Source organism: Papaver somniferum, chromosome 1 (assembly GCF_003573695.1).
Source record: "Papaver somniferum cultivar HN1 chromosome 1, ASM357369v1, whole genome shotgun sequence".
Classification (NCBI taxonomy): domain Eukaryota; kingdom Viridiplantae; phylum Streptophyta; class Magnoliopsida; order Ranunculales; family Papaveraceae; genus Papaver; species Papaver somniferum.
This window is the reverse complement of record NC_039358.1, coordinates 144,685,458-144,699,545: the sequence shown is the minus strand read 5'-3', so window position 1 is coordinate 144,699,545 and position 14,088 is coordinate 144,685,458.

Sequence of the window (14,088 nt, the reverse complement as noted above, 5' to 3'; positions counted from 1 at the left end):
AGCCTGAAGTATTCAAACCCTTGTCTCTTTTGAACCAGGCACATGAGACAAGATGCACAACCATCACATTTAAGTTGTGCTGGGGTGAACAATAATCTGTCCACCATAACCTTCTTGAATGGAATTCTTAGAACCATGTTTCACAGACTGTTCAGACCGTATTTTTTTTTCCAGTGGTCTAATTTTTTCTTCGGAAATTAACTTCTTCGGGGAAGAGGCGAGATAACATACCTCGGACGATTTAAACAAGTTTGAGCTTGTTTGCTAATCGATTTGGTCTTCGTTGAATTTTATTGACATATCTTATCTTATGTTTGTACTTGAAACATTTGGACAGTTCATGACCACTGAGAATATAATAAGAACATGTCAATGTGGAGAATGGTTCAGACGTCATGACTGTGCAGGCTGCTAGACAAATGGTAGAACCTGAAAAATTAGAAACAGAATTTCCAGTAGACAAAGAGAAATCCATTTTATCCTCCAAGGTGGTTGAGGTTTCTCCCGGAAGAATATCGAGATTGATGTATATATTACTACAATTGTCAAAATCAATATTTTCCCAGAGGAGTGCAACACTTGATTTTTCGTCTTCATTAGAATCATAGTGATTAGATATTTCATCAAGAGTTGCAGCAAGACCTTTGTTTCCAGTGTATTTTCTACGATTTGGACACTCATTTGCAAAATGACCAAAACCTTTACACTTGAAGCAGTGTGGCATATCCTCGTCACTAGTATCGTCTGTATCCCTGTTTTTAGGAGGAACACGATTATGAGGTTTAACTAATGACTTAGGTTACTCTCTAGTGAACCATTTACTTCTGTTCAAAAGAAGATCTCTAAACTGTCTTGTGATCAAAGAGACTGACTTGTCAAGATCTTCATTTGATGAATCAGTCTCAGAGGGATCATCTTCAGAGATGCCAACACTTTTAGTTTTATCAAGTAATTTAGTGTTCTTTTGTGCTTTGAAAGCAATATCCTTTCCAGATTGATCTTTAACTTCCCAACGGGAGTATTTCTGGAAAGCACATCAAGGTTATTTCCTTCAACGATAGCATGTTTCTTAGAATCGTATCCAGATGGCAATGATCTGAGAATTTTCATCACAATGTCCTTTTCAGGAATAGTCTTACCCAACGCAAAAGATGCACTAACAATTTCAGAAACTTTGTGATTAAACTCATCAAATGAATATTCATCTGCCATACGAAGGTTTTCGCAATCAGAATTTAGGTTTTGAAGCCTAGCCTCTTTTTCACAGGTATTCCCTTCAAATACGGTTTCTAAGATATCCCAAGCATCTTTAGACCGAGTGCACGTAGTAACATGGTTCTGAAGATCTGGGGTAATGGCATGGATGATTGCATTCAATTTTTAATAACATTGCTTTGCAGCAAGAATCTCGACAACATCATAATCATCGATATCCTTTGGAACTGTTACATTGCCTATTGTAACAACCGGAGGAGAATAGCCATTAACAACGTAAACCCATGATTGAAAATCACGCACTTGAAGAAGGGAACGCATAGCAATTTTCCACCATAAGTAATTTGATCCATCGAAGACTGGCGGTACCTTTATAGAGACAAGACTTTTGTCCGTAGAGTCAGATCGCTATAAACACAGACTTATAAGGTCTTAAACGTGTTTGCCTGCTCTGATACCGATTGAAAAGCGGGGGTCTAACAACCACACCCAATATTTCTCTTAGCAATATGTATGGACTAACTCCAATATACTTTCAAGAGAACCAACTAGACAGTCAGAATCAATCTTAAGAAAAGTATATCAAAGAGTTGTATCTCAATTTGCCAATTCAATTTGTAATCAAACAAATAGGAATTTTTGAGCCCGACTGAATATAAGAAATAACTTGGACGGTATCAAAAACCAATATACAAGTGTCAATCAATTTAATCAACAACCAAAGGTTGGATTCACAATTGATTGAACTTACGCACAACCTGTGATATTTCAATTATATAAACAAATATAATACGAAAAAAAAAACAAAGACACCAGAAGTTTTGTTAACGAGGAAACCTCAAATGGAGAAAAACCCCGAGACGTAGTCCAGATTTGAACACCACACTGTATTAATCCGCTACAGACACTAGCCTACTCCAAGTTAATTTCATACTGGAATGTAGTTGAGCCCTAACCAATCTCACACTGATCAAGGTACAGTTGCGCTCCTTACGTCTCTGAATCCCAGCAGGATTCTACGCACTTGATTCCCTTAGCTGATCTCACCCACAACTAAGAGTTGACACGACCCAAAGTTGAAGACTTGATAAACCAATCTTTCTCAAATAGAAAAGTATATTGAATAGATAAATCTGTCTCCCACGGATATACTTATGAGTTTTGTTCCGTCTTTTGATAAATCAAGGTGAACAAGAACCAATTGCTATACCGGACTTATATTCCCGAAGAACATCCTAGAAATATCAATAACCTCACAATAATATTAATCGTATGGTAGCAAAATAAGATATTGTGGAATCACAAACGATGAGACAAAGATGTTTGTGACTACTTTTTATCTTGCCTATCGGAGATTAAATCTCGAGAAAATCTTAGAGAAGATAGTACTCAATCACGATAGAAAACAGCAAGATCAGAACACGCAACTACAGAGCAAATAGCTGGGTCTGGCTTCACAATCCCAATGAAGTCTTCAAGTCATTAACCTACAATGTTTTGGAAAAACCTAAGGTTAAAGGAGAATCGACTCTAGTCGCAACTAGTATCACACAGGAGGTGTGGGGATTAGGTTTCCCAGTTGCTAGAGTTCTCTTTTATATAGTTTTCAAATCAGGGTTTGTAATCTAAGTTACCTTGGTAACAAAGCATTCAATATTCACCGTGAGATGAAAACCTGATTAGTTTCAAGATAATATCTTTCAACTGTTAGATCGAACTTAGATTGTTACACACAAATGAAATGTACCTTCATTTAGGTTTATGTAGCCGTACCTAAACGTGTACACCATGTTGTCTCAACAATAGTTAAACAAAGTTATCTATATGAACACTCTCGTCTCAACCTTATTCATCTTAACCATAAATAGTTCAAATGACTCAAATAAAACTAGTTCTAGAGTTGTTCAATTGTTTATATTCTCATAGAAGTATACAAGGCACAATTGAAGCAAAATCGATTTTGATTCACTCGAATCAAGTCATGAACATTATAGCCACGGTTTGCAAAAGATTGCATTCCTTAAGGTATAAATGTATTAGATCATGAACAAACCGGTTTTAGAACACAACCCACACAAGTATGTAAACGGGTGTGCATACCTTAGTGGTCGGACTAAGTTTGGGTTCGCCAGTATGCGAATGGGTACGCATACCACCAAACTCAGTAAAGTCCCGTGTAGTTGCCGGAAATCCTACACTACACCCCTCATATGATTTCATTGTTGATCAACTCATTTTTAGGTTTACACTCTTAATTTTATTGATTAATTTTTGAATGTTCTTACAAAAGAGATAAAGAAGTCATGAATGATCTCTGCTCTGAACTTTCTCTCTCATATTTACTTGTTTCTTACTCAAGAAAGATCTCTCTCTCCTTTACAACTCGAATGACTATTTATAAGGAAATACATAGTGGATGACAACTAATCTGTCCTTTATTTTCGGATATGGTTTGCGACATTCTCGCAACCTTACAAATGTTAACTTCGCAAGCTCTCTAATTTTCGCAAGACTATCACATCTTTCTCATGATCCTTGCTGACGTCGTTTCTGAAATTGTTCTGCGACGCTATTGTGCAATACCATTGATAATTTTGCTGAGACATAATTGTTTTGAGATTCTGATCCTACATCTTGCCTCTTCTCATATCTTCTCTGCAAAGTAGAGAATGATATGAGAAATGCCGCAACTGCTTATCTTCTCATATTCTGCATTTATCACACGTATTCCTTCTTCCATTTATTTCTCGACACGTCTTTTTTAACCGTTACTTTTTAACCGCTTAAATCTTTCTGTATTAACCGTGTTTATTTTCTCGAAGAAAAATTCCCTCTATATATATTTCTTTTCACTCTCTTCTTCTTTCTTTTTATTCTCTCTGCAACTTCATCGTTCTTCTGCAAATTCCATTATTGAAACTTTTCTTCTTTCCTCTTCAATCTTTTTAAATTCTTCTTCATCTTCAAACTAGATCTTCATAGTTCGTGATCTTCTTCGAGACAATTTCTCTGCTGTCATTTTTCATGGTTTCATCAAGGTTTGTCTTCTCTTTTCTTCCTTATGAGTTTTGCTGAAATTGATATATTTGAAATTAATCTTGTTTATTGCCTTATGTGATGTTGTTTATGTGATTCCCATACTCTTGTTATTTCAGCAAAAGCGGCTCCAACACTAAATTTACAGTTCAGAATCCTAACAATCCCAAATCACAACATAAAGTTGTCGCACATAAAAGAAAGTCTGCGAATGAGAAGGTAGTAAGAAACACTATCTTTTTCTTATAACAATATTGTTGCCTCTGTTTCTTATCTATATTGTAATTCGCAGGGTGATAAAGATCATCATAAACCTCACAAGAAATCTCGCCACCTCAAGGATGTTCCAACTTCTATTCCCTTCCACCTACTCATTTCTTCCAAATCTCCTGCGACATCTTCGCAAGATAAACCTTTATCTCCAATTCGTGAAGACGCTGCCTCTGATTTCATTTCTTCCAAATCTCCTGCGACATCTTCGCAAGATAAACCTTTATCTCCAACTCGCGAAAATGCTGCCTCTGATTTCATTTCTCCAGTTGATCTTTCTATGATTGAAATTCCCCTTGTGGATCCTTCTGCGAATGAAACCTCTTCTCTTCCCATTGAGAATGTTTCTCAACCTTCTATCTCTACTATTTCTCTACCTAAGTCTCTTCCTTTGTCGAAAGAGACCGTGGAAGGGATAGATATTGCTTTCAAGGTTTTATCTAAGATTCTGGATGATGGAAAGAAGTCTTCTACTGATCCCATCAAGTCTAATGTTTGCGAAATTTTGTGCAAGCATTTGGGTTCTGACAAAGCTGCTTCGCAGACAGCTTTAGAAAAAGAATGTAATGCTCTTCGTCTTGAAAATCGGAAACTTCAGAATGTTTTGCTGGATCGTGACAATCTTCGCAAGAAGAATGATGAATTAAGAGGTATGATCTCCTCATCTATGTCTTTAATTTTCCTTTTCGATGGTTTTATCCTTCCCATGTTTAATTATCCTTTAAATCCCTCTTTCGCATGTTAAGCATTAAATCAGAAACGAGTAATGGAGAGATATCAATTTGAATCTGCTGTTGAAGAAGCCCGTGTTGATAAAGAAGTCTTAATGGATCAATATAACCAATTAGATAACCTCTATTCATATTCTCTTGATCAAATAAATAATCTTACCAATGAAAATACCCAATTAGTTCAAAGACAAGATCTATTAAGTAATGAAGTATGTCGTCTTTCTTATTCTTTAACCAAAGCTAATTTAGGGATGGACACTTTATCAGATGAGAATAAAACCTTATCTCAAGAGAAGCGAGTTTATATAAACAATATGGAGATATCTTCGCAACAACTTAATATTCTCCAAAAAGTATGTGCTGACCAAGAGAAATCTCTTCGCTCTTTAAGAAATGAACTTAAAGAAGTAACAGAATCATCTATCGCTGAAAGAGATACACTCATTCAAGGTAGAATAGCTTTAAGTGTGAAGGCAAATCAGCTTAAAGAACAATATTCCAAATTAGAAGAATTTTATTCTTCTCTTGCGAAGAAAAATTCCTTCCTTGTTTCTAAAGAGAAAAATCTTCAGTCTCGACTTAAAGGTTTAGTTGGAGATAAATTTGATGACGCAATGGACCATTGGGAGAATAGTTGCATATCCTTGATTCAACACCTTATTTCGCAAAAGGAAGGTAGTCATAATAGTTTGACTGCCTTAATTATCTTTTCTTTGTCATATCTCTCTGAATTCCTTATTTTAACAAAATTTTGTATTCTATTTTTCGCAGAGTCTGAGAAGAATCTTCATTCCTCTATTTATGACATTGAGGCTAAGTATGCTAAAATTCGCAAAGAGAATGCCTTGCTCGTCTCTACCCTTACTGGTTCTCGCGATCGAGCATAAAGAAGACTTGATTATCTTGCTTATTTTAAAGATATTCAAGATAGGATTCATCAAAGAGCACTTCTTCGCCAAGTTCATCTCCGGGATGAAGTCCTTGTAAATGACATCTTACTGTCCAACTCTCTTCCTCCTACATCAATTGATCCTCTAGAAGTAGACGATGATGAAGTTCCTCGTCCTGCTGATAGTGATTATGATTACGAAAGCGGTGCGGAGGATAATTTCCTGGAAGATGAAGAAGAGGTTCCTTCTAAAGAAGTATCTGCTGGTGTTAATCAGAATGAGAAAGAAATTTCTCCTGAAGAAGTAATTGTTGGCGATAATCAAAATGCTAGTCATGGCGAAGATCAAAGCCGAAATGAAGGAGAAGCTTGCGAGAATGTTGGCGAAGAATTTCTGTCATCTCCTGCTACTGATATTAATATTGAAGCTTGAACTTCTTTTCTAGCTTTGTTTTCTTGAGATGTCTTATTTTTATCACTTTTGAGAGCTACATTATTCAATAACTTTGAGGTCAATTTTTTCTTTTAATATTTTGTTGATAGGAAAGATAATGCTTCTTGTATATCGATTCCCATACTTGCCTCTCATTATCTTTCTTGCACAAAATAATTTGTTGTGAATGCTTATTATTAATTTGTTTTATCATATGGTCTTATTTTGCCTTCCTAATTAAAGGTCTTATTATGCCATCTCTTGTCATTGCGACAAAATCGCAGGACGTCCTTGCATTTTCATACAAAAACCCATTGATTTTTTCTTAACCTTTTCTTTTGTATTATGGACTCTTCATGAATGTTGCGACAATATGACAGGCCTAAATACTCTTGTGAAAATAAAGCCCCATGACATTGCCGTCTTGCGACGAAATCGCAGGACGTCTTCGCACTTTCATGCGAAAACCCATTGATCTCGTCTTATCTTTTTCTTTTGTATTATTGCCTCTTCAGGATTGTTGCACAAATATGACAAGCCTTAATATCCTTGCGAATAAAAATCCTCATGACATTTGCGTCTTAAGACACTTATCATCTCCCTAATGGAGGGTGCCGCGCTTGTCTCCCCCTGGTTGCCCCTTCAAGGAGGCGTACTTCTACCATACAAGGTTAGCTCCTCCCATCCAGTCTTAACAACAACCAGTTGTTTTCGCAGCCTCTTATCCCTTTTGCCTATAAGGCTTATGGTTACGAGACTGCACCCTAAGTGGGGTTATCTTCAGGTCGAGTGCAGTATAAGCCAAGACTTGTCAAGAATGGCAAGGACGCTTCAAACGCCCCCGACACCCTTGACTCAACTGTGTACCTCGGCGCCTTAATCAGATTCTGCACTCCTTGAGAGAGTCCTTATTACCTTAGTCACCCAACCTAAGTCATATGCTTAAGTTGAGAATCCAAGGTGCCTCTCCCGGATGGGCTTTATTGACCCCAAATCTTCATGACTCAGGTTTCGGTGGCGGTGTAGCCTTTCCCTGAGCCATGTAACAGGTACCCCCTAATATGACGTACTTTAGGTCTTACATTTTCCTCTTGCGAAATTTTATTCGCGAACTAGGGTGTACGCCATAAAGGTTCGCCCTTTCTTTTATGTCATTGTTCTGTGGTTACCTCTGCGACAATTTCGCACATCATGATCTTCTTTTGATATGAGTAATTCTGCGATTATTTTTTCATAATTTATAGCTTCTCAAAGCTTCTTACTAATAATATCTTTTCAAATACAACTTGTTCCATGGTCTGTCTAATCTATGACCAACACCTCTCCCTTATGGATCCATTAATCTATAAGCTCCTGTTCCAACTATCTCCTTAATGATGTAAGGTCCATCCCATTTTTTCGCTAATTTTCCACCATTTTCTCGCTGATATATTGGTGTTTCTCGCAGAACTAAATCTCCTGGTTGAAATTCACGTATTTTGACACGTTTATTATATTCTCGAGCTAATCTTCGCTGATAATTCTTCATATGTTGTAAAGCTTTTTTTCTTTTTTATTCTAATTCATAAAGTTTGTTTAAAATTAAACCCGCACTAAGATTTTTCTCCCAAGCTTCTTTTTTTACTTATGTTGGTAACACCGCTTCAACTCTGTATGTTAAACAAAAAGGTGACATTCCAATAGCTTCTCTTCTAGTTGTATTATAAGCCCATACTGCATTATGTACTTGTTCGCACCATGATATGTGATGTCCTTCCAATTTCTTCTTTAATATATCTGCAATTGTTTTATTTGTTGCTTCTACTTGCCCATTAGCTTGTGGATACAAAGGAGTGGACTTTCCACATTTTATCTTGAATGCATTAAGTAACATTTCTATATTCTGCCCCTCAAACTGTTTCCCATTATCAGATACCAACTGTGCAGGAATTCCAAATCTGCAAATGATATTTTCGAATATGAATGTAAAGATATCTTTGTCGCGAATAGGTTGTACTGCCTTCACTTCTGTCCATTTTGTGAAATAATATGTTGCGATTATTAAGTATCTTCTTTGTCCAGTTCCTGGTAAAAATGGCCCCACAATGTCTAATCCCCATTTTCGAAAGGGCCATACACTGGTTGAAGATGGCAATGGTGCTCCTGGTGCATGTATTTTCTTTCCATGTCGCTGACAATCTTCGCAGCGTCTTGATATTTGTTTTGCATCTTCATGCATGTATGGCCAATAATAACCTTGCATTTTTTCTCTATGTGCCAAAGATCTTCCTCCACTATGATTGCCAACATCTCCACTATGTAACATTTTCAGCACCTATTCTCCTTCCTCTCGTGTAAAACATCTGAGTGATGGTCCACTAAAGGATTTTCGGTATAGCAACCCATCTCTTAATTCATAATTCGTTGCTCGGATTTTTAACTTGTGTGTTTCCAATCTATTTCTTGGTGTTTCTCCTTTCGCCAAATATGCGTGAAGTTCCATTCTCCAGTCTGCGACATTGTTCATTTGTCCTTCTTTTTCATTATCTATCACCATCACATCCACATCTTCCTCTTCTTTATTTATTGATGGTGACAGAAGTGTTTTTATTTTTATGCATCTCGCAGTTGGATCTGTCATCATGCTTGAGATGAAAGCAAAAGCGTCTGCGAGTCTATTATCCTTTCTTGAAATGTGCCTCCATTTTATCTTTGGGATTTTCGCTGATAATTCTTCAACCAGCTTCTTATATTTCTTCAAGGATGGTTCATTTGTAGTATACTCTCCTTTTATTTGGCGAATAACTAGCTGCGAATCACTAGTGATCCTAGCATTTTCTAGTTTCATCTCTATTGCGAATTTTGAAAGCATGTATCACAGCTTCATATTCTGTTTCATTATTAGTGGATGCAAATTCCAATCTGAATGAAAAAGCCATCTTTATTCCTTCTGGCGAAATTAAAACAATTCCAACTCCATTTCCTTCTCCATTTGATGATCCATCTACCAATATTTTCCATCTATTTGGTTCTGTTAATAAATCTTTTGGATCTCCATGTTCTTCTTCTACATCCATCATTTCTTCTACTGCTTCATCTTCTTCTAAAGGAAATTCTGCCAAGAAATCCGCAACAACTTGTGATTTTGGTGAAGACAAAATTTCATATTTAATATCAAAGTGGCCTACTTGTGCATTCCATCTCTCTACTCTTCCTGATCTTTTAGAATTCTTCATCACTGATTCAATTGGCACTTTTGTTAATACCTTTATCTTGTGTGCTTGAAAGTATATGCGGAGCTTAAATGATGCATAGACCAATGCTAAGATTAATTTTTCAATCTTTGAGTAATTCTTCTCAGCAGTATTAAAAGTTTTGCTAATGTAATAAATGGGTTTCTCCACTCCTGCGTCTACTCGAAATAACACAACACTTAATGCATGCGATGTTGTCGCAAGGTAAATCAATAATTCTTCTCCTGGTTCTGCCTTTTGTAAAATAGTTGTATTCATAAGATGTTCTTTGATTCCTTGAAAAGCCTTTTCACATTCATCACTCCATTTAAATTTCGCACCCTTCTTGAGTATATCGAAAAAATATTTGCATTTGTCTGATGATCGCGAAATGAATCTCCCCAGCGAAGCTAGAAGCCCATTCAACTTCTGTACATCTTTTATTGTTGCTGGTGTTGGCATGTCACGAACTGCTTGCACTTTTTCTGGATCAACCTGTATTCCTTCCTTTGATACAATGTAGCCTAAAATTTTCCCGATGCAACTCCAATAGTACACTTCTCAGGATTCAATTTAATGTTATACTGCCGCATTTGTTCAAAAATCTCCCTCAAGTCTTGTACATGGTCTTTAGCTTCTTTACTCTTTACTAACATGTCGTCCACGTATACTTCTAATGTTTTATGTATCCATTTTGCGAACACCTTCTCTACCATTCTTTGATATGTCGCTCCCGCATTTCGCAAACCAAATGGCATTTTCGTGTAACAATATAAACCTCTAGGGGCAAAAAAGCAGTATGTTCTTGATCTTCTTCAGCGAGAGGAATTTGGTTATACCCTTTGTACCCATCTAAAGATGATACCCTATCATTTCCCGCTGCAGATTCCACCATTTGAGGAATATCGGTAACGGAAAACTATCTTTGGGGCAAGCTTTGTTCAAATCAGTGAAATCTATGCAAATCCTGATTCCCTTGTTTTTCTTTGGGACAATGACCATATTCGCTATCCATTCTGGGTATTTAGCTTCTCTTATAATTCCTGCCTCAAGCATTTTCTGTAATTCTTCTTCTATTTGGGAATGGTAAGTTGTTGCATTTTTCTTATTCTCTGTTTAAATGGTCTCACATTTTTGTTAATCTCCAATTTGTGGCAAGCAATTGATGGATCTATTCCTGGTATCTCATCCATGTTTCCTGCGAAAATATCTTTATATTCTCGCAACAAGTTGACAGTTCTTTCTTCTTCTTCTATATCCATTTTGGTTCCAATTCTCAACATTAGAGGCTCCTCTACAGTCCCAACATTTATTTCTTTTGTTGGTTCTGCGGCAGTGTAACTGGGTTTAGGTCCTCCCATTGGTGTTGGTTCTTTTATTTCTTTTATGGGTTCTTCCTCTTCCTCCAAAACTTCGCTGGGTATTCCTTTTCCTTTTTTTGCCCTTATCATATAAACTCTAAATTCTTCTTCCTTCTTTGCTTCCTTTGCCAATTTTCTGCGAAATTGTTTCCTTTTTGCTTGTTCTTCATAATGCTTTACTTCAATTTGATGACATAATTTCGCATTGTCAACATCTCCTTTAATTTCACCTATTCTATTTGGAGTGAGGAATATAATACATTGATGCAACGTTGATACCACAGCTTTTATCGCATGTATCCATGATCTTCCTAATAACATATTATATGGCGATTCCATATCCACCACACACAATGTTACACATGTTTAGATTTCTCCAAGTGGAATTCGCACCACTATTTCTCCTTTAGGTTTTGTTGTGGATTTTCCAAAGCCGTGAACAAAATATGTTGAACTGGACATTTCTTCATCTTTAAATCCCATTCCCCGGAATGCATGATAAAATATTATATCAACTGAACTTCATGTATCGATTAAAGTTCTGTTCAACATCCATTCTCCTTCGGATTTTATTGTTGTATCCTTCTCTTTTCGTGTAATAGGCACTGTGATGACCAACGGAGATGTATGGTTCAAATTCTCTTTTGGTATTTCTTCCGCCATGAATGCAATTTTTTGCTTTTCCCACTCTTTCAAGGGTGATATTTTTTCTACCGCTATAACTTTCTTTCCTTCAAAATTTCGTTTATGTATTCTTCCTTTGACGTTTTCATGAAATTAATTGATCAAGCTTTTTTTTTATCATATTACACTCCAATCTTTTTCCATTTTCATTAATTCTGCTCATCTTTCTTTTAACTGATTCACTGGTTTATTTAATCACTTTCTTGATTTGAATATTCTCAATCAACAATCTTCAACTTTCGATCTTCAATTCCCTGTTTCTAGCGCCATTATGTAGTTGCAGGAAATCCTACACTACACCCCTCATATGATTTCATTGTTGATCAACTCATTTTTAGGTTTACACTCTTAATTTTATTGATTAATTTTTGAATGTTCTTACAAAAGAGATAAAGAAGTCATGAATGATCTCTGCTCTGAACTTTCTCTCTCCTATTTACTTGTTTCTTACTCAAGAAAGATCTCTCTCTCCTTTACAACTCGAATGACTATTTATAAGGAAATACATAGTGGATGACAGCTAATCTGTCCTTTATTTTCGGATATGGTTTGCGACATTCTCGCAACCTTACAAATGTTAACTTCGCAAGCTCTCTAATTTTCGCAAGACTATCACATCTTTCTCATGATCCTTGCTGACGTCGTTTCTGAAATTGTTCTGCGACGCTATTGTGCAATACCATTGATAATTTCGCTGAGACATAATTGTTGCGAGATTCTGATCCTACATCCCGGAACTTGAACCTCACGCCAGTTGCATACCGGTATGCGTACTTAGTTCCCGAACCTCTACTAAACCAACCAGTACGCATACGGGTATGCATACCATGGTTCCCGGACTTGGATTACACATATGAAAGTATGCATACTGTGCTTATATCCAATTTTCTAAAATCTCATTTCAACCATTGAAACATTCTCGGAAGACGACAATAGCTGTCTTACACAAACTATTAGGTTCAAAGCAATTTTCAAGTGATTGAATGATCAATACGAAACATTTCGAGTCTACATCAAATGACTGTCTCACACAAATCATGTAAGATGTTACCAGGCGATTTTCACATGATCATATTTTGACTTTCGTCAAGAATATAAGATGAACTTGGTTAAAGCAAAAGCTTACCAACACATATTTCGAGAAATATGTAAGCGAGTTAAACTATGCTCGAAATATCAAATGTGTATAATCGAAGTCTATATAGCTATACGACTTTTGTCTCAAATAGGAGATAGGGTAGATAGACTTTTGAGTGATAGATGAGTTCAAGTCTCCACATATCTTTTGTTGATGAATTTCCACAAGCTCCCCTTAGTAGTTCTTCGTCTTCAATCAATGAACGCCGTGAAGTCTAATGCTCAACACATTTTTTATCCTAATCCGAGACTTAGCTATAAGTAGACTAGAAATCAAGACTTATAGTTTTGGAAACTAAACTTGACAAACAAGCTTGAGATAGCAACGCTTACGAGTTCGACCGAGCAGTGCTCTAACACTAACTAAGAACTGAAAGAAGTTGCATCATTGGTTATTTTCCATAGGATTGAATTGAAAATTTCTGTGAATTGTTATGAATGTTGCAAGGGAAAGGTTATATCGAACTATTGAGGGTACATATATACCTAGAACCTTAAGACGCATTTTCTACAAAACTGGCTTTGGTTATTATGTATGTTATTGTTGCACTACCTTGCATATTTGACCTTTTTATGCTATTTTAATGACTTAAATTACTTACACACCTTCTTTACCACTCATGAAATTATATGGATTAGAAATACTATCATCTTTATGAGAACATGTGTCTTCTTTAAAATTGTTTTGTGCAGTTGGTTTTAGTGAGTTTGAAGTCTAAAATAGTTTTTGTTTTTTAGTATTGCAGCTTGAAAGTCTACTTTCGATTATTCAACCAGGTTGCTCCGAAATTTGTGGAGTTCTAATGAGTTCTTTGGGTAAGTTAATATGCCGATTGATAACTTTCTATGAGTTGGCATTCTTATAATCCAAGTTGAATTTGATCCTTGGTCTGGTGCTATTCCAAATTATTGTGCTTATTTTTAATTTTTCGAAACGTAACACGGCAAAAGATAACCCTTAAGATATAATATTCGTGTAATTAGGGAAGTGAATCTTGCAGGTTTAGCATGTGGACTACCGGATTATTCTTTGATCATTTCTAGAAGAAATTTTGTTTATTATTTTTTAATCGAGAGTCTAGAAAACAATCATCTATGTAGGAGATTATATGCTATGGGA